Source organism: Epinephelus moara, chromosome 20 (assembly GCF_006386435.1).
Source record: "Epinephelus moara isolate mb chromosome 20, YSFRI_EMoa_1.0, whole genome shotgun sequence".
NCBI lineage: Eukaryota > Metazoa > Chordata > Actinopteri > Perciformes > Serranidae > Epinephelus > Epinephelus moara.
The window spans coordinates 33,107,125-33,130,559 of NC_065525.1; the positions used below are offsets into that span (position 1 = coordinate 33,107,125).

The 23,435-nt window shown below is 43.1% G+C and overlaps 1 long non-coding RNA gene across 1 annotated transcript; it reads left to right on the top strand.

Annotated features, from left to right (window-relative positions):
- Nucleotides 1-2,478: 2,478 nt before the first annotated feature.
- LOC126408149 (uncharacterized) lies at nt 2,479-23,212 on the top strand. Its single transcript, XR_007571840.1, has 4 exons — nt 2,479-2,693; nt 12,126-12,252; nt 13,053-13,120; nt 23,185-23,212. It is a non-coding gene; the product is annotated as an uncharacterized LOC126408149 (long non-coding RNA).
- The last annotated feature ends 223 nt before the right edge of the window (nt 23,213-23,435 follow it).

The window sequence follows — 23,435 nt, forward strand, 5'->3', positions numbered from 1 at the left end:
CCAAGTCCGATCCAAGGGGACCCCACCTTGGATTAGGGGTACATCTGGGGTCACATCACAAGAATCCTTGAGCAGATGGGGACCTGGGAAATTTAGACGCTAGCTTGACATCTTGAGGCCATTTCTAAACAGTTTATGTAGTGTGGCATAGTGCATTATCCTGCTGGGGGGCCTCCGCCATTGGGGAGTAGCGTTGCCATGAGGGGGGGTACTTGGTCTGTTTGAGTGGGTGGAACATGTCACGTGGTATCCACATGAATGCCAGAACCAAAGGTTTCCCAGCAGAACAATGCATTGAAACAAAATGATCGAAGTTATTCACTTTACCTGTCAGTGGTTTGAATGTTTTGGCTGATCGGTGTGCTTCATTCACAATTTTCAGCCATTCATCTTGTGTTGATGGTTCTGCCTTGTACCATCTCTTCGGGGTGGCCATTTTACAGGCCGCCAACAAGATTTTCTGAAGGTATCTGTCTTCTCTTAACACAGTTCCTCTTGCCATACTGCCTAAGTACAATACCATGCATGATCTAGGTTTATTATAACCCAAAATTTTAATAACCATATGAGAATAAACTATACAGTTTCAAGACAGAGCCAAAATACATGAGTACGATCCACATTATCGCCCCACATCTTCTCCAACATGGTGGTGCTATAGACAGGAATTTGCTCTTAAGCCACAATCTTGATTTATGATATTCCTAAACAGTTTTGTTCATCAGATGTACAACATTAAGCTCTATCAAATTCTAATTCTGGAGTTTGCATTATTTAGTATTTGCTGTCATTTTCAATAGATCTGTACTTAACCTGGTCTTAAATTACAGTTAAAAAAGTTAAGTTAGTACTCCCACATCCAATTTTGTCTTAAGGTCCAGTAGTTTATATTATTAACTGTCTTAAACACAGTAACTGAATGTGAAAGATTGCTCACCCAATCTTAACTCTAGTCTTACCCCAAAATCCAAGTTACAACTAAACTAAATCTCCCCTATACCTGCCCAAATACTAATATAACTCAAATATGTCTGCATAATCTCGAGTCGTGGCTGAAACCAATCGAATACTTGCACCAAAGCCAAATCTTGTGTCTAAACCATATGCAGCAATGAAAAACGTGCTCGAAAAGGTCCAAAAGTGGTTCTCACAAAGATAGCAGACACCCGCACACAGACACACAGAGAGCTCTCAGTGGGTGCTACAGGTCTGCATGTGAAGACACGTGTGTGCTGGTGTGTGTAGGTGGATGCTTGTGAGGAGGAGGGGCGCTCAAACTCAATTTTCTGAATCGACTGTGGAAGCGTTTTGCAGAGAGGCAACTGTGAAGAGTTTTAACTCGGGTAAAAACCTCCAAAGCTTTTATATGAAAGTTTTAATGAAAAGGTACAGATGCAGCGTTATTTGTAGAGGTAATGCCCGAAATACAAGACCTTGTATCGTGCAGAATTAATGTTATTTTCATGCATCAGTGTGATTTAAACAACAAATGCATGCTTTTCTGAATGTAACTAAGGATGTGCATGAGGATAAACCACATAAACTCATCTTTATCGTCCTCTTGCACATGCACAATAAGGTTTAACAGTGTTTCATCGACGTGCATCGCTCTAAATTAAGTTAATTAATGCATTAAAAGAAACATTTAAATAGGATAAACATGTCTTAGTGTATAAAAATGTGGCTTTGCAATGATACAACTGATTATTCTTTAAAGATTGATAGGAAATATAGATTGTTGCCTGCTTCGACTGTTGCTTTAAAAGACTGTTGACCAATTCAGCACCTTTTATTGCAGAAAATAGAAAAGCAGCAGCTTGTCCATCCATAAATTATCCCTCGTCCCTGGCAGAGTCTCCCCTCTAGAGGGCGATCCAGACCAGGGTTTTCCTCGCAGAGCAACCGAGATCTATTTTTATCCCCAAACCGAACGAGTCACTTAAAGCTTTCATGATGTCTTTTTGTCTCTCTTTGTATTTCTGCTCGGGTTAAGGCGCATGGAGGAACACTGCGATCCTGGCGAGCGATGCAGAGAAGGAGAAAAATCACGTCTCCTCCTTTTTGAGAATATTTAGTGATTAAGAGGCTGGTGTGTGGGCCTTTTTCTCAATTACTGGTCAAGCATTTTGCTCAGTCAGTGCTGAAATGAACTGAGGCTGCAGCGGGGAGAAGGCAACAAAAATGCATCATTAATTGGGGAGTTCTGAGGCAATATTTGTGTGTGGATAATCATAATATGTTGTGATGCAGTGCATTAATCATTTTAATTTACTGATTTGATCTTTCATCCTCACTGATCTGCAGGCGGATGATGTATTTTTTATTTATTTATGTGTGCAGAGATACTGTACATCTTTTGGCACAGGCATCATGGTGCGTTTAAGGTCTAAGCTTAAGTTCTCATTTCAGGACAGTAGGGGGCGGTATGCAACCGGGATAAACCCTCTCCTCATTGATCGTGACCAGGTATTTCCCAAACCAGCCCGCCAGCCAGTCAGCAAGGCAGCCAGCAAGCCAATGCCTGGCACATGCGTTTACACACACGCGCGCACACACACACGGAGCTGAAAATAATCAAGTGGTGGAGGAGGAGTGGGCGGCAGCAGCGGGAGAGGAAGCGAAGACGACCCTCAGAGAGAGAAAGAGAGAAGGAAGGAGCGACTGTACGAGTCCATGTGAGAGTAGAAGTGAAGGTAAATCAATAGTCCTGAAGCACTTGGTGGAACTCAATGGGTTTCCTCACTTTATTACCAGTCTTTGGGAGGGGGTGGTGGTGGTGGTGGTGATCAAACCAGGCCTGCATACTGTACCCCAACAGACATGAGGCAAAATCTACACTGAGCATGCATAGGTGGATACTTCCTGCATATTTACAACAGTTAAAGCTCCTACAGTTTGATTTTAATGCTCTTGTTGCCAGTCTTGAGGTGATTTAAGTCTCAGAGATGATCTTAATGTTATCTGAGCTCAGGCCACACTGCTGTGCTTGTGCATTGTGTTCTCACTTGTTAGCCTACTCTAGTTATTGTTGTGTGTTGCGTTCAGTGTTGCTATTCTGTTGGAGAAAGCAGTGCCAGCAACATTAACCCAAGGTTTGTGTTCTGAATGAGGTGATATAACTTTGGCGAACATGCTGATTTAATAGTTACAATTGAAGCAAATATGTTTGGTGATTTTATGCCAAACTACTGCCATCCTGCAGAGCAGAATATTCATCGCTGTAGTTATATTCAACGTCTAGTTCCTGTTTTTCTGACACAATAAACCGACTTGATTTTACATCACAACTTTTAGAGCAGACTGCAAAAGTCAAATTCAGAATTCTTCATCTTAAGTTCCCAGCTTTTAGTGGTGTTCAAAGAAAATACCTTGGGAAATGTCATCTCCTGTGCATCGGAGAGCTCCTAAATACATGGCTGGATATGAGGAAATGGGCCCCTGGGCACAGATACACAAAGGGCCCCACCATCTCTCTGACATAGGAGCAAGACACAGACTTTATGGTGTTTTTGTGTCTCTTTGAAGTCATTATGCATCTTTCTATGGTTTTATTTGTCTTTGTGGCCATTTTGTGTCTCCTCATGGTTGTTTTGACGCTCTTTTAGATGATTTTGTTTCTCTTTTTAGTCATTTTGTGTCTTATTGAGGTAATTTTGTTTCTCTGTCAGCTAATTTTGTGTCTTTTTTGGTCATTTTGTGTCTCTTTGAGATAATTTTATATCTTTGTTTGGTCATGGTGTGTCTCTTTAGTCATTTTATGTCTCCTTGTGGTTGTTTTGTGTCTTTTTGTAGTCATTTGGGTTCTTTGAGGTAATTTTGTGTCTTATTGAGGTAATTTTGTGTCTCCTCATGGTTGTTTTGAGCCTCTTTGAGATAATTTTATGTCTTCATGGTCATTTTGTGTTTCCTCATGGTTGTTTTGTGTCTCTTTGAGATAATTGTGTGTCTTTTTTGGTTGTTTTGTGTCTCCTTGTGGTTGTACTGTGTCTTCTTGTAGTCCTTTGGGTTCTTTGAGGTAATTTTATGTCTTATTAAGGTAATTTTGTTTGTCTGTGCGCTAATTTTGTGTCTTTTGGCTGTTTTGTGTATTTTTATAGTAATTTGGGTTTCCTTTGAGGTAAATTTGTGGTCATTTTTGTCACTTTGTAGTCTTTTAGTCTCTCCTTGTAGTTGTTTTGTGTCTTTTCTTGTCGTTTGGTTCTCTTTGAGGTAATTTGGGGTCTTATTAAGGCAGTGTTATGTCTTTGTGAGCTAATTTTATATATTTTTTTGATCATTTTTGTCACTTTGTAGTCTTTTGCTCCTCCTTGTGGTTGTTTTGTGTCTCTCTGTGGTCTGTGTGAACATCATCCCGATTATAAATTATCTATAGTGATAGGCATATCTTTATGTATAGACTGAGAGAAACAATTGATCCCCTCTAACCGATATATAGAATATATCACACTTTGAGCTGAGCTCTATCTACCAACCAACAAGTTATTCATTTATCGGAACAACAGGCTTAAAAGGGACTCAAATTGTATTAAAGCAGCTGGCATGAGAAAACAAGTGGTACCATTAAAGAGTATTTTTGATTAGTAAAGTTAGACGACTTGGAGGTAGGATCCATGATAAGAGCTGCTCAAATAGCTATACCAAATGCTACATAAATTTACCTCTATACGTGTGCATACATTCCTGTCTTCTTTTGTCTAGAACCATTGTGTATGAAGGAGGGGAGATACTGTTGTGTCTTTGTTTAGTGTTTCAGCTGTTTTTCATTGGATGGTGCACCAGGAGTAGGTTGCTCAAATCACCATAAGTTAAGATTTCCCTTTAAGTCTGAGTTAAGGTTTTCCTAGAATAAATCAGCTGAACAAAACATGTCTTCTCCTCCAGATTTTCTTAAAATGTTCACTTAAGTGTTTAAGGTTTTCTCCTTTGCTTGGTCTTGTACTTAAAGAATCCTGTTAAGTTAGTTAAACCATATGACAAAAGACTCTAGGTATCAAAAGTGTAAGTGCAAACAAACAAATGGTTACCATGGAAACTGTAGAATTTGATGGCTGTAGAATGTCTTTTAATGCACTGAAAGCCGAAACTTTTTTCCTTAGACTAAGGAAACTTTCTAGGGGACTCTGTGCAACACTCTTAAGTAAGTACCTCAGCTAAAGAGACCCAAGTGTTATACTCAGTGAGAAAACTTAAGGTGTTTGGTGCAACTGGGAGCTGGAAATTGCAGCTCAGTGTGTCTGAAAAGATACATATTAGCCTGCTAAAGTATAGTACACATACTGAGTATGTAGTGTACAGTATATGATTTTGGATGCAACGATTCTCTGTGGAGCAGTTTTAGATGATATACTTGATGGCAACACAAATTTGAGTTTTAGCAGTCTAGTTTGGGGTATTAGGAAGACAGTTGTTCATGCTAAATAATATTTTTGACTGTGTTTGACACGTAACATGTAGGAATTTTGAAAATGGGCGTAGTTCCCCTTTAAAGTTTTGTCCGGTGAAAGTGAAAGCTGTTTTCCTTTTCTAGTTTCTTATGAATTTTGCTTTGCATCCGTCCTCGACCTCATGATGTTTTCCGTCAATGTCCAGGAAAATTTGCCAGGAGAGGAGAAAGGGCGACAAGCTATGGACCATATGTAGAGAGCACTATGTTACATGACCCTGGACCTCTGTGTGTGAGGGCCTGATGGGAGCTGTCCTTGGTGCTGAAATCACACTTGACATGAATCAGGCAGTGTAACCGAGACAGGGTTTGCCCATAATACATCCAAGGGGAGCTTTGCGTGACAAACTTTTTAACAAATTAACTCCATGAGAGTGACAGCAGCATTTGATTGAAGCACAGATTAACACATTAAAGTACTATTACCAGATTCGGGTGTATAAGGTGTGAGTTTAATAGTACTGTTTCCAGATGACATGTGCTGCGTTCATGTGCTCCTCGGATGGTCCCCGAGTTTGGAGGTCTGTATTTTGTGTGTTCATGAACTTTAAGTCATGATGTGGAAGCAACATGCTCCATAGAAGATGTGTTGTATTTTGTTGCTCAGAGCATTTTAAAAGCATGCTGATAACTGTTTTACACTACAAAGTAACTGGTCCCACACTTGTTGCTGCACCAGTACACCAGTCCCATAAAACTGCTACTAATACATAGGTTAACTTTTCTAACAAATCTAGGGTCTACGTCACTATGTGGACAGTTACTAAGGGTTATAACCAAATGCCATATTACAAATCTGTCTACATCCAACTGTACATTTTCAACTGCTTATCCAAAGCTGGGTCAAGGGGCAGCAGGCCAAGCAAAGTATTCCAGACGTCCCTCTCTGCAGCAAAACTTTCCAGCTCCCATTGGGGGATTCCGAGGCTTCCCCAGGCCAGACGAAATATATAATCCCTCTGGCATGTTCTGGGTCTACCCAGGGGCCTCCTGCTAGTTGGACATTCCCGGAACACCTTGCATGGGACGTCCTGATCAGATGTCCGAACCACCTCAAATGACCCCTTTTGATGCGAAGGAGCAGCGGCTCTACTCCGAGCTCCTTCTGGATGTCTGAGCTCCTCACTCTATCTCTAAGGCTGAGCCCAGTCACCCTTCTGAGGAAACTCATTTCGGCTGCTTGTATCTGCAACCTCATTCATTCGGTCAATACGCATAGCTCTCGACCATAGGCGAGGATTGGGACGTAGATGGACCAGTAAATCAAAAGCTTTGCCTACATGGGAGCAAAAAATTGACATGTAATATGTGAACATTAACCTACTTCCGCCATTGTCCTACATATCTCCCTGCATATATGCGGTGTCAGAAAAATTGGAAACAAAGAATTACTGACTGGGACAACTCATGCAAACGCCCCCTTAAGTCGAAACAACAACTTTATAAAGTCTGCAAGAATTTTGGTAGCTGGGTTGACATCATATATGCAGGAACATGGCGGGCGGAAGTAAATGTTCGGTTGATTGTAATTTATGGTGTTCAAATGGGGTCATGTTTACCATGTTCAGGAGAAGAGGCCACATGAACACCCCTCTTGTGGTATTTATGACCTTGTGAGTGGAAATTTTCTGAGAACTCCAAGTTCATGACTTTGTGTAGGTGACCTCTCGTGTCGTAAACAAGAGCTCAAGAAATCCGTTTGACTGCAGCAAAACTTTCAATTAGTTCTCATATAGCATGTCATTTTTTTGCTCAGGTGTAACTTGTAATATGGTATTAGGAAGAGTGTGGAGTCACCTAGATTAGTAAGAGAAGTCATTTTATTAGCATTAGTCAGGGAAAGCAATATTTTAGTAGTTTTGAGGGGACACAGGCCACTGGTGCAAAAACAAGTTTGGGACACTTTGCAGTAAACCATATCAAAGTGTTTATGTGCTCTGAGCAATAAAAAACAACAAATCTCTTTTCAGCTTCCATGTTGTTTCCACTTTACAACTTAAAGCTCATTAACACACCGTGTCGGGAGTTGCAAGAAGAACGACTAACCAACTCGGAAATTGGACTATCCGAGGAGTACGTGAATGCAGCACAAAACTTTGGCCGACTTTTATAGTTTTGAGGCGTTCACGTGAATTTTCCTAGTCGGGAATTCACATTTCAATCACCTAAGCAGGGTTAGACATTTAGAAAGTATTGATATAGAGTTTAATAATAATGTGAGGAAAATCTTTTTCTGGCTTGTTGCTCCACGCAGAGGTCAGAGGTCAAGGACAGCTATCCACCATCAAGCACTGATGACCTGACTTCTGCACCCATCATCATCATCATCATCATCATCATCATCATCATCTGTTTCTGCTCAGGCAATAATTTATCACCAATCACTCTATGAATCGTGATGCTCTTTAACTGCAGCGTCCCTGAACCAGTGAGGTATCATTTGCAGATAGCAGGCCGTGCTGTACGCGGAAAAATAAATCAGTTGTGAAAAGGGAACTTTTTCTTCCCTTTTATAATAAAAAAAAAACGCACCGTCCGCCCCCTCATGTACAATGCTGGGAATAGTAACAGCACTGTGAGGCTGGGCTAAATATAGCAGCCAGTGAGTGTTAACATGTCAACTTCAGCAGGAGTGCAGGGAAGCGGCTGCTGCACGTGTGACCGCTGTGGATGCACACAGTATCGCTATAATTACCAACCAGCCTTTCTATCTGCTGCTGTGTATTATATGCATACCAAGCCAGGGTTGGTTTGGGCTATTTAAGAAAAAAAAATCCGCCTGTCGCACCGCAAAAATGGCCAAACGATGCCAGCGGAGACAAATAATGAGCATTTTAATCAAGAATAATGTGAAATATTTGAAGATTTAAAGCCTCTCTGCCACTAAAAGACACACATAGAGCAAAATTATTTATATCATCTTTAAAGTGAGATATTCAGGAAATAAAAGGCGGTTATTAATCTGATTTTTGGACGTGTCTTTGCGCGTAGACACCCAATATTACCATTACGCATATTGCCGATAAAGCGATAAAGCGCATCATCAGCCGCCAGATATTTACACGATCCCGTTGATGAAGGGTTGAAATTCAGCTTTTCTAAATCTAAGAGTGGATGGGGGTGGATGATGGATTTTGGGAGGGGAGTGGGGGGAGGTGTAGTTTATTTTTATCACGGCCGCCTTTCAGAAATAGAAGGCAGTCTAAAAAAAACAGACCTCATGAGTTCTTCTCAATCGAAGACGCTTGTGCAGCAAACCGTGCATTTATTTGTGATAGAAGGACACTTTAAACACCCCCCTCCCTCCCTCCCTCCCTCCACCACCACTCCTCCAGCTTTCAACTCCAGCCCCCCCAACTATGTTACGTAATCTAGCATGTGAATGTCAAGAGACAGAACGAGTCGTGGAGGGGGGGTTATTTGGTCTATGCATAGGCTAGAGCTCCCAAAACTCATACCCAGGGAACACTGTGTACTCTGGTGTCCCCTGAGACTTGGCGTGTTGTTAGATGCACCCCACCATACATGCACGCGCACGCACACGCGCCTTATATGGTGATCCCAACTGTACACCCCCCCACCCCCCCCATCCCCCTCCCCAAACAAGCTATAATAACAGCAGCAAACAGTGCACTAACTGAACAGGTGGCTCCCCGCATTCATCCCATTTGTGCGCCCATTCACAGACTCCACGGGAGGATTTGTGTGAATGAGTGAGTGGGAAAGTGATGAATGAATGAATGACTGCACGAAATGAGTGAATGAAGAGTAGCAGCAGCAGCAGAAGTAGAATAAGAAGGCAGGGGGCGCGCATCGCTTCTGTCCCTCTCAATGGGCTTCTTCTTTTTCTTTGTTTTTTTTTTTTCTCCTGCAGAGGGAAGTACGGCTGCACGGGCAATAACCAGGCATGGAGGGCAAACACATACAGTACACACACACACACACACACACACACACACACACACTAAAGAGGGGCCGAGGAGGGGTGATGGGACAGGGGGCGTACGCGCATGCGTGTGCGCGTGGCGCACATGTGACAAAGCCGTTCATAAATATTCAGCGGCTCGATTCATGCGGATTCTTCTCTTGAGGTGGTTTATTGTGTGCAGCAGAGCTCGCAACCAAGCATGTGATGCTAAGGATGGTTGGTGTTGGGTGTAGGGGGGGTATGTAAGTGGTGGTGGTGTGTGTGTGTGTGTGTGTGTGTGTGTGTGTGTGTGTGTGTGTGTGTGTGTGTGTGTGTGTGTGTGGTGTAGGGGGGGTGTTCTATAAATAGCACTATAGCTCTGCTTCCATTGACATCATTTAGGCAGGAGAGATGGAAAAATAAATAGGGGGAGGGGAGGGGAGGGAGGAGAGGGCGCAGGGTTCCTTAATCTGGGCTTGAAATTCAAACAAAACCTGGCCAGCCATCCCTCTGTACACACTCTCAACAAAAATGATCCTACATAGTAAACCTGGCAATGGTTCCTCTAGACTTAAAAGCTTTCTTTTTTTTAAGCTTCTCTTTGATTTTGCTTAAGTTTGAGTTATTTTGTGAATTATCATAAAACTGAGACAGAAAACAAATTGGACAAAAAATAGTCTTTAATTTTCTCTGATAGTAATAATGTATGAAATGCTCCAATTCAACTACTTTTAAAGGTTTTTTAAAGGGCTCGTCTCCTTTCTAATTTAACCTTTTAGCATTATTTTAGTTATTTTTTAGTTATATTTTATTTTATATTTTGGTTCAGTGTGTAGGATTTAGGGGAATATATTGGCATAAACTGAATATAATATAGGGTTCCTGGTTCAAACTAGGGGTGAGGGAGCCCTTCAGTGCGGAGTTTGCGTGTTCTCCCCGTGTCAGCATGGGTTTCCTCCAGGTACTCCAGCTTCCTCCCACAGTCCAAAGACATGCAGGTTAATTGGTGACTCTAAATTGGCCGTAGATGTGAATGTGAGTGTGTCTGTCTCTATGTGTCAGCCCTGTGATAGTCTGGTGACCTGTCCAGGGTGTACCCCACCTCTCGCCCAATGTCAGCTGGGATAGGCTCCAGCCTCTTGGGACCCCCAACAGGATAATTGGTTACAGAAAGTAAATGAAAGGAATAATCTTAAAATGAGAATCATTGTGTTATCGTTAAATCAGAATGAGCCACGTGTACAGTACACAGGGAGTGGCTCCTCATCCACGGAGATCCCCATGTTGCACCGTCATGTTTTTACAGTAGCCCAGAACAGACAAACCAAACACTGGCTCTAGAGAGGGCCATTGGAGTTTTTGCCTTACCACTGTAGTAAGTAGGCCCTCTGCAACAAGAGTGTCAGAAAAAGTGAAACTGCTTTATTAAGCGTTTTTACTGGTTTCAACCACCGGGTCCGTTTGTTTTTGAGAGAAAGAGACCTCTGCTCATAATTCAGCTTCTGGTAAAAACCTCCTGAACCTCTGGCTTAAAAAAAAAAAAAGTTGAGCACACATTAGCAGATGGCTAGTGGCCAATCTGTGATGTGCCAAACAACATAGGGGAAACACTTATTTGTAACGTGAAACTGCTTTATTCAGTGTTTTTACCAGTTTAAATCACCTGGTCTGTTTGTTTCGGAGAGGAAGAGATCTCTGAGGATAATTCGGCTCCCGGTAAAAACCTCCTGAACCATGAACACTGAGGGAATTATAAGCAGGAGAAGTGTCAGCTGAATGCAATCTGCAGATGCCATTAAGTCCCCCTAAATGTTCCTTTAAATTAACATTTAAACCAAAGTGTAGCTGAATGGAAGGTCACCAGTTTATTTAGTTTGTAAGGAAACAATTTAACTAGGCCTGAATAAAATTCAAAAATCAAACCAAATAAAATCCACAAAGACATGGCATTACAGCTGTTATATTGCACCCTTCTCTGAGGTTTCTTTTTTCAGTTATAATGGTTCAGTATGTAAAGCATTACCCCGGCAAAGGGTCCCTTGAATCCCTCCTTTTCTGTGTGTATGCTCGCCCTCATCCACTGGGGCCCAATAGTAAACATCAGACCAAAACACCCACTGTTTCCTAGAAAGAAGCAGCCTACGAGTCGGAATGGAAAGCCACAAGGCAGATGGGAGGGGACATCAAACAAATTAAAAGGACCTGTGTGTATACAACAGACTCATACACACACACAAGCAGAGATCCAAGTGGAAAAGACGGGGGCCATCATACACCCAAGGCAAATGTTTTGGAAGGTATTATTATTGTATTGACATGCTTAAAGAAAAAAAAGGAAAAGGCGGAGGGTTGAAGCTCAATAGGCCGTATGGAGGGAGCGACATTTTCATTTCGTTATCAAGACTAACATTTCCGCTCAAACAGACTGACTGACTCGTGTGTTTATGTTATTATGGAGGAGGAGAGGAGAACAGCACACTGTTTTTCCATGGTCGGAGTGTCTTAGTCACACCCAGGATCTCTCTCTGTCTCTCTAACTCTGTCGTCAGCCTTGGCACTGACCCCTAAATGCTGCGTGACTTCCATTGGTGCTGATGACGTCTTCTATGATACATTGCTCCCCATGTGGGTCCCCCGCCTTGTACTGCGATCACACAATTCTGAGTCCTGCAAAGCTTGTACCTGCAGCAACACTTATTTACTCTTGTTTACTGGTTTATTGTGATTCCCTGATTGATTCCTGTGAGAAAACTCGTCTTTTGCCTTCATTCGCAGAGAGGTCAGAGGTCAGCAGCAGCTACAGAGCCTCCATGAAGCACCAGGACTTCCTCAACGGCACTTCAGCGGGCCACAAACCCAGAATAGACACCCTACCACCGTTTCCTCGCAGTAATCGGAACAGGTTAGTGGTACATTCATGTATTTGGGCGTAGACCGAGCATCTGTCCTCTCTGATGCTGATCACACTCTGCACTTCCTCCTCCCAAACAACACTCACACCCTTTTTTTTAGTGTGTTTGGTGCACAAGTCTCACAGCAAAAAAACCTGAAAGGTGTAGTGCTAAATGGCTACTAGACGTGAGCTGGAACAGCCTACAGCGTTTGAAATGTGTGTCTCAATTGAAGGGGATGAATCATAAGGCCTAATTCAGTCCTAATGGTGAAGTATTTTTGTCACAGTCTCTCTGCTTGCCTCTATCCCTCCCTCTCCTTCTCTTTTCTTCACTCTTTTCTTTCTCATATATCACACATAGAAGCACAGTTTCGTTCGGCACTCCCGCAAAAACAACACAGTGACTAAAGTAGGTTGGGCAACTTTTCAAAGGAGCCAGTCTAAAAATTCATAAACAAGTGGGCAGGTTCCAAATAAGTAGCTAAAACTGTATGTACTGTGTGTGTGTGTGTGTGTGTGTGTGTGTGTGTGTGTGTGTTTCGTAGTCATACATGCATCAATGACAATGTGTGTCTTGGAGAAAGGTGTGGGTAGCTATTTTCCAAAACAACATGTCTCTTAGTCATACTGAATTAAAGACTCAAAGTACTGATGTTGCTTATACATTGTGGATATAAAGACGACAGCCCATTACTCTGCAAAACATTGTTTCTTAAGGAAAATAACTGGCAACAGGCAAGCGTATTATTTATTTTATTTTTTTTTGCTGATGCTTATTTGGACATTGTGTTTTTTGCTTTCTTAACTAGGTCAAAGGTCAGGATTGGACAGTTCCTAGAGCTCCAGATTCTTACATGGAAACACATTGACCCGTCGGGTAAGGGCTGACAGTGGGTATCAAACCAGTGATCACTTAAAGCTCAGGTAGGCTCTTTAATTTTGGTGCCACTGGGCAGAAATCCCACAATAAACTTTAAGCATATTGTAATTCGACTGGTCTGAGAGAACACTTCTGCGCCTTCGCTCGGCTCTGTTTTCAGGCTGTAGAAAATCTAGTCCATGATGGGAGACTTCGGCCAATCGCAGGACACAGGCCATAGGCAGCGCTTATCAAATATAATTCAATAATTTGTTATTGCATTGCCCATTTCTCACCTCTGATGTTCTCAGAAACTTATTTTAGTGTACTGTTTAGCTGTAAAATGAGAAAGTTTGTGACTTGGCTGCCAAAGCACCACCCACTAGTTATAGCATGACATGACATGTCTAGCTGCGTTAGAAGCTCCTCTGCTCAGATTGGTCCTTTTTGCCATACTTGCAAATGCCATTAGAAACTCTATTCATAGTGGCTGTTTCAATATACCAAAGTTCCCAGGCTACTTAGTCTGTGAGGTGTCTCGGTTTTGGCTCACGTTTCTGTTTCTTCTGTGGAGATCCACTGTAGTCACATGAGGCAGGGAAAAGGCTGAACAAGGTTTATTGAGAATAAAAAAGAAAAAAGAAAAAAAGAAACGAAACGGCAGGCCAAGTCCTTTCAAAATTACACATCTAGTGTGGTCCACTACCGACGCGATGTCTTATTTCTATATATTCTCATCACTTTAACTTCATCTCTGCATAACACGGTCAAAAACCTATATGATCCAAACCAACACAAACTTCATGACGTCTTTTAGCCTATCCCAGCTAACATCGGGAGAGAGGCGGGATACATCCTGGACTATCATAGCGCTGACATGCTCACCAGTTAACCTGCATGTCTTTGGACTGCGGGAGGAAGCCGTAGTACGCAGGTCCATTCTGAATGGACCACAAGTGACTGGCAAATGTGTCAGCATTCTAAAAAAACACACTATTATTTTTTAAGTACAGTAAATTTACGGCACAGAGCTATTGCTGTAGAGTGAGTGAATAACGTACAGCTACTTAACAGATACAGAGAACTATCTCCATGACATGTCCAAACACAAGTATGACGCTGACTATGTTAAACTGTGTGGACCTTGAACTAATGACTAAGGAGAAATCTGGACCCCATGTCTGGACCAGCTGGGAACCACTGCTGTAGAATATGACACGCCCACTGATAGGATCACAGGTCGCACCTCAGGTCAAGGAAAACCTGCTGTTTCTTGGTTCCAGCTGCGGACCAACTTTTCTGGTTCTGAACCAATTTATTTTTGGTCAAAATGTTCAGAGCAGTTCAATATTAGGCGTGGGAACCGGAACCGAACCTGTTCCATGTTGGTGGAAGAGGGGTATATGAGGAGGCAGAGGAACATGATCTTTTCACAGATTTCCTGCCTCATGTACGAATGTCAGGATATAGTGACAGTTATGAAAATTAACTTAAAGGAGCTATATGTAAGAAATCTAAAGCAAATAGTCGTAAAATCATCCGAATATGTCACAGAGACTAAGGAATAATGTTAATATAACACACTGATCTCACCGACAACAATAGTACAGCCAAAATAATTTTTTATGGTACACAAATCATGTTTACGTTTTGAATTTGTGTTTTGGCCTGTTGCGCCACCCACCACCGTCTACCAGTCACGCAGTCAGTAGAGTCTCAGCATCCAGGTTGCCAGTAGTTACGACTGAGCTACAATGGCTGACGGTGCGACTAAACCCAAACGACCTTGTTATGATTCCCAAAAACGCCANGTGCAGTAACCGTTTTGGCCACATTCTTACACACGGCGCCTTTAAGTCATATTTGCTAAAAAAAAAAAAAAAAAAAAAAGTTACATACTGTAGCTTTAAATACAGTAATGTATGTGAGTTAACTATAACATACTGTAGCTTTAAATACAGTAATGTATGTGAGTTAACTATAACCTCCAGACAGAGTCCACATAAAAATCAGAATCAAAGTCATACTTTATGAAAAACATAAATTTACATTTGTACATTTATTTATTTATGTAATGTAAATCAGTTTTGTTTACTTTGATGGATACTGAGACACTGCGGACAATGAGTTTTTCTACTGAGCTTCTCTACTGCAATCCACAATAAAGTTAATTTTGAAAGTTGAAGTTAGATTTAATAGATAACTAAATAGCTTTTGTAAAATCTGTATTTATTTATCCATAGTTTTTATGTGTTTTTTTGTTTAGCTGTTTACCCCAAAGATCGTGAATTGTAAATTGGCATTTGCAACAATGAGATTTCCTGATAACCCAAAGGGGTTTTAAACTGCTTTTTTTCTAGTTTAAAAATGAGGTCAGGAGGAAATTCCCTTCAAAATTTCACCTAATTTAGATATGTTGTTTTCATTGTGTATATTTTCCATATAATCTCCCATAGCTTGTGAAAAAGACTGTGAATTGCAGTTCTGTAGTGATGCTGGCGAGCATGATGCCACTTTGCTTCATCAGCCCATTACCAATTACCAGTCACGATATTTTCCTGGACTGCAGATGAGTCAGAGGCCTGTCAAAATAATAGCACTAACGCTATTTTATAGAGGCCACTCTTCTGAAGAGTTTTTAAAAAAGGTGCTTTACAACAACACTGGATAAATTGGTGAAAATGTGGACAATAAATTGAGAGTTTAACTGTAAAATCTTGAGGGTTTTCAGCTTGTAGTGACATTTCAGCACCACGGACAGCTCCCAGAGGCAAAGCCCAACACACGACTGTGAACGCTTCCTCCAGATACAAATACAACTTTCCAAGGCAAGGCAGCTGTATTTATAGAACACATTTAATACACCAGAACTATTCAAAGTGCCTTACAGAGCAATAAAATATAAAACTTAATAAAGGATACAGATTAACAATGAAGACAGACACTGCATTACATGAAACTAAAACCATCCCCTCCCTGTATATTCAACCTGTAGACAGTGACACCTGAACCGATTAAATCTCAACTTTGGTTTCAGCGTTACTTCCCATGCTGGTGGCAAATTCTGTGAGGCTTACTACTAAGATCATTTAAAGGGACAGTTCACCTAAAAATCAAAAATACATATTTTTCCTCTTACCTGTAGTGCTATTTATCAGTCTAGATCATTTTGGTGTGAGTTGCCGAGTGTTGGAGATATCAACCATAGAGATGCCTGCCATTTCTCCAGTATAATGGAACTAGATGGCACTCAGCTTGTGGTGCTCAAAGGAACCAAAAAATACATTTGGAAAAACTCAACAGCAATGTCTCTTTCCAGAAATCATGACCTGGTTACTCAAGATAATCCACAGACCTTGTTGTGAGCAGTTTCATGTAGGAGCCATTTTCAACTGAACCACACCCACCAATCCTATCACCACGCAGAAGGAAGTGTGCCTCTACTGCCAGCTTGCCTAACGATATGGAGCTAGCTAACATTACAGCCAAGCAGCATCCTCTGGGATTATAAAATGAAGTCAAGGCGGACGGGGCAAAAACTGGAGTTCTTTGAACAGCCACTGGGGGCTGGCTCTGGAAGCATAACCTGGTCTCACTCCGAAGTCATTGAAATCCAGTGCTTGGCCAGTGACTTCTGGCATCAGACACTGACGATAAAAGCCATCCTTTAACGCTGGCATGATAAGTGGCCGGTCAACATTATTGTTTAACGTCACCCGGTGGCATCAGGGGGAAATGCGGCAGGACAACAGTGTAAGTTAAGGGGGGCCAAAGTCTGTGTGGGTGGGCAGGAGCGGTGGTGGATTGGTCCAAAAACTATCGACTTTCACCCGGGATGCCGGTGTTCGCTTCCCGTAAGATTGTAAAGCCAAACCCTGTTCTTTTTTTCCAAAACCCAACCGTGTGTAGTGTTGGCAAAACGTGACCACATGTGTTTGTTTTTAAAAGTAAAATGGCGGTGTTGTACCAACGTAATGCATTTATTTTGAAAGAGACTGTATGCAAACTGTACATTTCTTGTGAAAACTGAAGTGTATTTTAAAAGAAGACAATGCATGTAACAGGCATAACTTGACATGGTGTCCCAGAACATCAACAACCAACACACCCAGGGTACCTTGGGTATCTCAACATGGAAAGTCCATGACCAAATGTTGACATGTGATGACACCTAATTTTATGCATATTTAAGAGCGAGGCTGCTTGAGTGACAGCCTGTCCACGAGTTGTCACTACAGTCACAAGTCAGATCCACCCCTCGCTCCTTCACAGCTACACCCTCTCATCCAGATATGGTTCCTTCTGGCTCCAAAAAAACAAGATGGCAAAGTCTGAAAAGCTGAACATGAGGCTTTAAAATGGGAGTCCACAAACCAGTGGGTGACTTCACAGTAGCTACGTCCATTATTTAATACAGTCTATGGTTACAGGTCAGCCAAGGAGGACGCCTCTCATCCATAAGTAGATGCACACTTCCTTCTGCGTGGTGTCACAGTTGGCGGGTGGTTTGGTAGAAAGAAAATAGTTCCTATGTGATGCTCACAACAAGGTCTGTGGATTATCTTGAGTAACCAGGTCATAATTTCTGGAGAAAGACATTGCTGCTGAGTTTTTCAAATGTATGTTTTTGGTGTTTTAAGCACCACAAGCCGAGTGCCATCTAGTTCCATTATACTGGAGAGAAGGCAGACATCTCTATGGCTGATATCTCCAACACTCAGCAACTCACACCAAAATGATCTAGACTGATAAATAGCACTACAGGTAAGAGGAAAAATATGTATTTTTGATTTTGGGGTGAACTGTCCCTTTAACTAGTTAAATTGTGAAACATGTCCCAAGGCAGCAGTGATAACACACGTTTTAATCGAAAAGAACACTGAGTTCTGTTTACTGATTTGTCTGTTTGGGTTAAAGGGTTTTTGGGGTTCATTACAGGTCTGCTATCCTAACTGAAAATCCTTAAAGAACCCAGTGTCCCAACAACCTGTAGAATTACACCTCTCTCTGTCTGTCTGTCTGTCTGTCTGTCTGCGTGGTGTTCTGGCTCCCTTGGCTCTAAGACCTGCAGGTTAAATGGGGAAAAAAGGTTTTCAACGTGGTCAGCTGGAGGCTGGAGGATATTTTTAGACTGGAGAGAGAGGGAGAGACAGAGAGATGAATCAATGTTTGATTTATTTATGCCCTCGTTTTTCATAGTCTCTGTGTTTATATACTTGCTTTGGCAACAATGACTAATATGCATATGTGAAATTTAATTAGAATTTGAGTTATTTTTGCATTGTTCCCAGCGGGGATCCACATTGAGCAGTGGGTCTTTAGGCTTCAGATATCGACGTGTCTGGTCCAGCTCTCCACCCCAGTCGGTTTGGAAATGATGGTGGCGCGGGAAGGATGTGAAGGGGTTGTTTGAGGGGGGGTAAAAAAAAAAATCTCAGAATAAAACACGATTCCCCCCCCACACGCACTCCTCACCCACACCCCCCTTCACCCCAAACACTCATAAGCCCCACCCCTCTCTCCTTGCCAGCTGAATTAATTTGATACTATTTTTGAAAGTCAGTGTTTCTAAGGGAAACCTAATGACGCAATGACGTCAATGCAGGTCAATAGCACACTGCTGGAGAAGAGGACCAGGGAGAGAGGGAGAGACAGATAGAGAGCCAAAGACAGAGATGGAGAGGTGGTTGCACGTCGTCGAGACACTTTTTTCCAAAGCTTTTCCCTGTGTTGTGACATGAATGCTTCTCTCCTCCTGGTTATGTCTTTCTTTGTGAATTCCCAGCCCCTTCCCGCGAGCTGCTTTTGCCTTGGTGCCTTTTTTTAAATTCTCATCCCGGCGGGTTTGCGCCGATAATAGCGCGGACTCTCAGTCGCGCTTCTCCTGCCCCATTCATGCTTTCCGTCTCTGTCTGGAAGTCATTCACACACACATACACACACGCACACACGCGTGCGCGCACAGACAGCGAGAGAGAGAAAGGGAGAGTGTGTCTATGCAGTGAGGTGAAGCGTGCGGCGCGCCTCCCCAATTGCGTAAAGTCCCCCTGATTTGGCGGGCTCTTTCTATCAGCTGGCTCACATTTGTAAATCTGTGTACTCTCCCCCCACCTCCTCTCCAACCACCACCGCCACCTTTCCACTCCCAAACCCTTCACCCCTCCCAACACCACCACCACCACCACCCATCCGACCCACCTTTCTTTTGAGCTGGCTCCCTGAATCCTGAATGGCAGCACCAAATATTTTAGTCTCCGACAGAACTGGGAGACGACGCACATCGGACTGACCTGCTTTCTCCATCCTGACGCAGGAGGGGAGGCTGTATAGGCTGCCCTGCTTTTCACCCTCTCTGTGTCTCCTCTTTCTGTCTCAGCCTGCACACAGTCCTTCTTTAAAAAGAGTTTAAAAAGAGACACAAAAATCTAAATCAAAAAGGTAAGTGCTTTCTTTTGTAGATGGCGCGAATCCCGACCCGGAATGTTCTGTACTAGTAAGGGAAGTTTGCAGTCAGACCATGCGTAGATATTTTGGGACTCAGAGTCTCGGTGATTAGTGGTTGATCTGAGGGCAGTAGCACTCTCACAAGCAGAGATGTAGTGGCGGGGAACGCCATCCAAAAGTCAGGTTACCCGCCGTTTCTAGTCCGAGTACATCTTTTTGACACAATGATCTAATTTATGTGAGGATGTCTGTCTGTTAAGGGGGGGACGCGTGTGTGCGCCTCTGTGATCAGTCTGTGGATTCTCGTGGAGAAATCTAACTCAAGCTCTTAATTAACCATCTTTCATATTTGCTGCACTCGAGACGTCCAAGGCGACTTTACTGAGGTTCATCGCAGGGCATGCCGGTGTTTGCAATCGTTGCTGCCTCCGGGAGCGACCAGGTTAGGATATTAACACAGCAATGTCTCTATATTTAAGAAGGCTCTTTTGGTTCTGTGTGTGCATAGGGAACACGGAGTGGATTTTGCAGACACTCAAAGAAAGCGGGCTGCGGTAATGCGTAGGAGTATTCACGTGTTGGGGATCCTCTGCTTTAGGCTGCCTGCTCTGCTGTGATGCCTAGTAACAACTAAGAGGGAGACAGAGAGAAGGAAAGTTTGGGGGAATATCATTTTTCTGCATGTTCCAAGTATCTGTGGCATGTTTTGCTGTTTGGCAACACTGGTTCCCTCCTTGTCGTGCCACTAAAGCAAATGTGAGTGTCTGGAGAGACAGAGAGCGTGACAGCCCCTCATTCGTGTATATTTGTCATAAGCAAAGCTCAGCTCAGAGGTAATGCGCCTTTAGTTCTCCACTTGTAAACAACTTTGCGCAGCGGACATGCGTCAGTCAACACGTGTTGCAAGCCACCTCAGACTTACATGTTCTTGGTCATGGCAGCCGATGTAACTGCATTTGGAAAATCCTGCATGCTCTGAAATATCAGCATCAGTTTCATGTGACTGTGGAGTGTGTTGTGTAAATTACACCAGTTGCTTTGTGGAGCAGGAGGGGTGCTGTGGTGGTTAGACACGACAGACAGACTGAGGTGTTCAGCACCATGGAAAGCACCTCTGCAGATTTAAGCTGCGTCCACGTATCGCCACAGGAGGCAAAGTTGGTTTAAGGCAATAAATAGTGGTGAATAACGTTGAGAATCACCTAAAATAATTGTACTTAAGAAGAAAGTAGTGAGACGTGATTTCCTCTGGAGTTGCACTAGTTTGACACCGTGATATTATCCTCATAATGCGTGTCCTGAAAATGTGCATCAGCCTAAAGAGGGCAGTTTGAGTGTAGGTGGTTAAAGCTCTCCATATATTACTGCATCGATGGTTGTTTTAAAGCGGGGAAAGCACCCTCTGTAACTAGTTAGTTGTGGCAATGAGAGCTGCGTCGTGTTCTGTGTCTTATTGCTGTGAGATACAGTCGGACAAAGGCTTCACAAAAGAAAAAAAAGTCTGCTGCGGTTTGCAACTTGCAGGAGTCAGGAGTGCATACTTTTTTGGGGGTGCGGAGGGAGGTGTGGGGGGTGTAGAAGTAGACTAAGGAGGATCTCTGGCCGAGTTTGTCGACACCACGCGGGGATCTTGGCGCACTGCACTGAGGAACCTCGGCTGCAACTCCCATTGATACTGCTCCCTCTTTGATTGAATGATTGTGGACTACGGGGAATTGTGTGTGTGCGTACATGTGTTTCTGTGTGTGCAGGGTGGCTCGTGGTGGTGGATTGTGTGTGGGGTTGATGGGACTATTGTCTCATCTTTTCGTGTTTGGTTTTGTGGGAAACAAAATAGAGCCACGACAGACAGTAACAGATGCCAAAATATCCAGAGCATAAAAACTGACCGTGTTATCGTTTTCTTTACTGTTCTGTGATTCCGTATGCTTGGTTTCTTAGTGTAGAGGACATGCTAAATCCGCTGGGTGTCTGTCCCTATACATGCACTCGCCAGCAGTCAGGGACATACAGTTGGCCTACAGGCAGGGATAAAAATAGCACAAACCGATGCGACGGGCGCAGCCCTTTTCCCTTCTCAGAGCCGACTTTTCTAGGTAGCTGCCACTCAGTGGATACTCACCACCTCCTTTTCCAAACCCCCAATACTATCCAGCCCACCCCATCCCATCCCGTTAAGTCTCGTGAATCTCCACGCGGCACGAGTGCAGATGGACGGCAATGTGTGCATGTGCATGTGTATGTGTGTGTGGAGAGAGGGTCTTACTGTAAAGGTGTTATAGATATTGAAGGGGAGGTGGGGTGAGAGACAGAGCATACTGTGGAGGGAGGTTTGTTGTGCGCTTTTGCATGGACAAGTGTGCGGTCCCCGTGGGTCTATTCCGTGGGTGAGCGGGGTCTGGTGCGTGGGCACGGCTAGTGAATATAGGAGATGGAGGAGGCAGCGGCTCGGCTCGCTGTGTTTTCCTCTCCTCCGGCTCAGAGATGCAGTGTTTTGCCCGCCAAATGCACTGGATGCTGGGATAAAAATTCTCCAAGACCAAAACAGCACCAACGCTTGGTGGGGGGATATATAGAGACAAGAGAAGGAGGGGAGGCAGAGAGGAGGGAGGGAGGGAGGGAGGGAGAGGAGGGGGGGGAGAGGTTGGATGGAAACCCAGATGCTCCAGCATTAGAGGAGGGTTTTTACCAGGAGATAACCTTCTCCAAAGCTGCAGTTTCCACGAGTCCACACCACATTATCCACCTGTAATATTTTCCTATTTTGTCACTCGTTTTTTCCATGGCACATTTGCGAAGAGCTGATCACAGAGCGGCAGTGTCTTTAATCAGGCTCTACGGGCTGTAAAGTGAGAGAATCTAAACGTGACGTCAATGCCTAGTAACTGACGCAGCCCTTCAACCAAAAAAAATGGCTTTTTATTTATTATTTTTTTCTTCTTCTCGTCAGCAAAGCTTAATTACTAAATTTTACAGTGCTCCGTCGACTAAAAGAAAAAAAGAAAATCCCGCAGGGAGCGTCGGGTAAATCCGCCTTCATCAGTATTTGGACCTATTTTGCGTTCATGAGTTTCAGCTGCTGAAGTGACACTGGGACGAGAAGCTTCTGAAGAGGGCGACAAGACATCAAATATTGTCGATGATATTGGCAGCGACGGCGAGTTCTAGATTTTAGTTGTGGAGGGTGAAAGTAGTGTGTTTTAAGGATGAGAATGAGGTGGTGGTGGTGCTGTTGGAGGCACATTGGGTTCCTAAAAAAAAAAAAAAAAAAAAAAAAAAAATCACTGCAATGATGCAACGGAGGGGAATCGGGGCTCTTGTGCAGAGTTGGAGAGGCAAAATTAATTTACATTACATGCACTTCACGTAACGTTCCTAAGCGATGCCTTTTGTGAGTGTTTTTTTTTTCCTTCCTCGTACTGTGACCTAAAAATAGCATCATAGTTTTGATCGTGCGCCAGAAATAGACAGACGGGTATCACTTGTATAAAAAGGGAGGCGATCCTGAGCAAACTTGGACGTGCCACTGTAAGCCTACATAATAACAAATGGAGGAATTAATCTGTTGCATTTCTTCCACACTCTTGTTGCGGCTTTCCACTAAAATCTCAACCTTTCTGTGTTTCTCTTTTCTCCAGTTTAGAACAAGGACGTGGCTACACTACGGTGAGTGAGACCCTTGCACATGCAGTGTTTAATTCCGTGTACTTCTGTGTATTTGCTAGTGCATGATCCCGAGTATGTTGTTTCCCCCCCTCTCACATTTTTTCCTCTTGCACGCAAAAACAGTCAACTCCCGGTCGTAGGCATGGATTTTATTGGCATGCTTTACGAGCCATGTTTGACTGTAGAGCCGAGGCATAGAGCAACCCTTCCTGCAGAGTAGGAA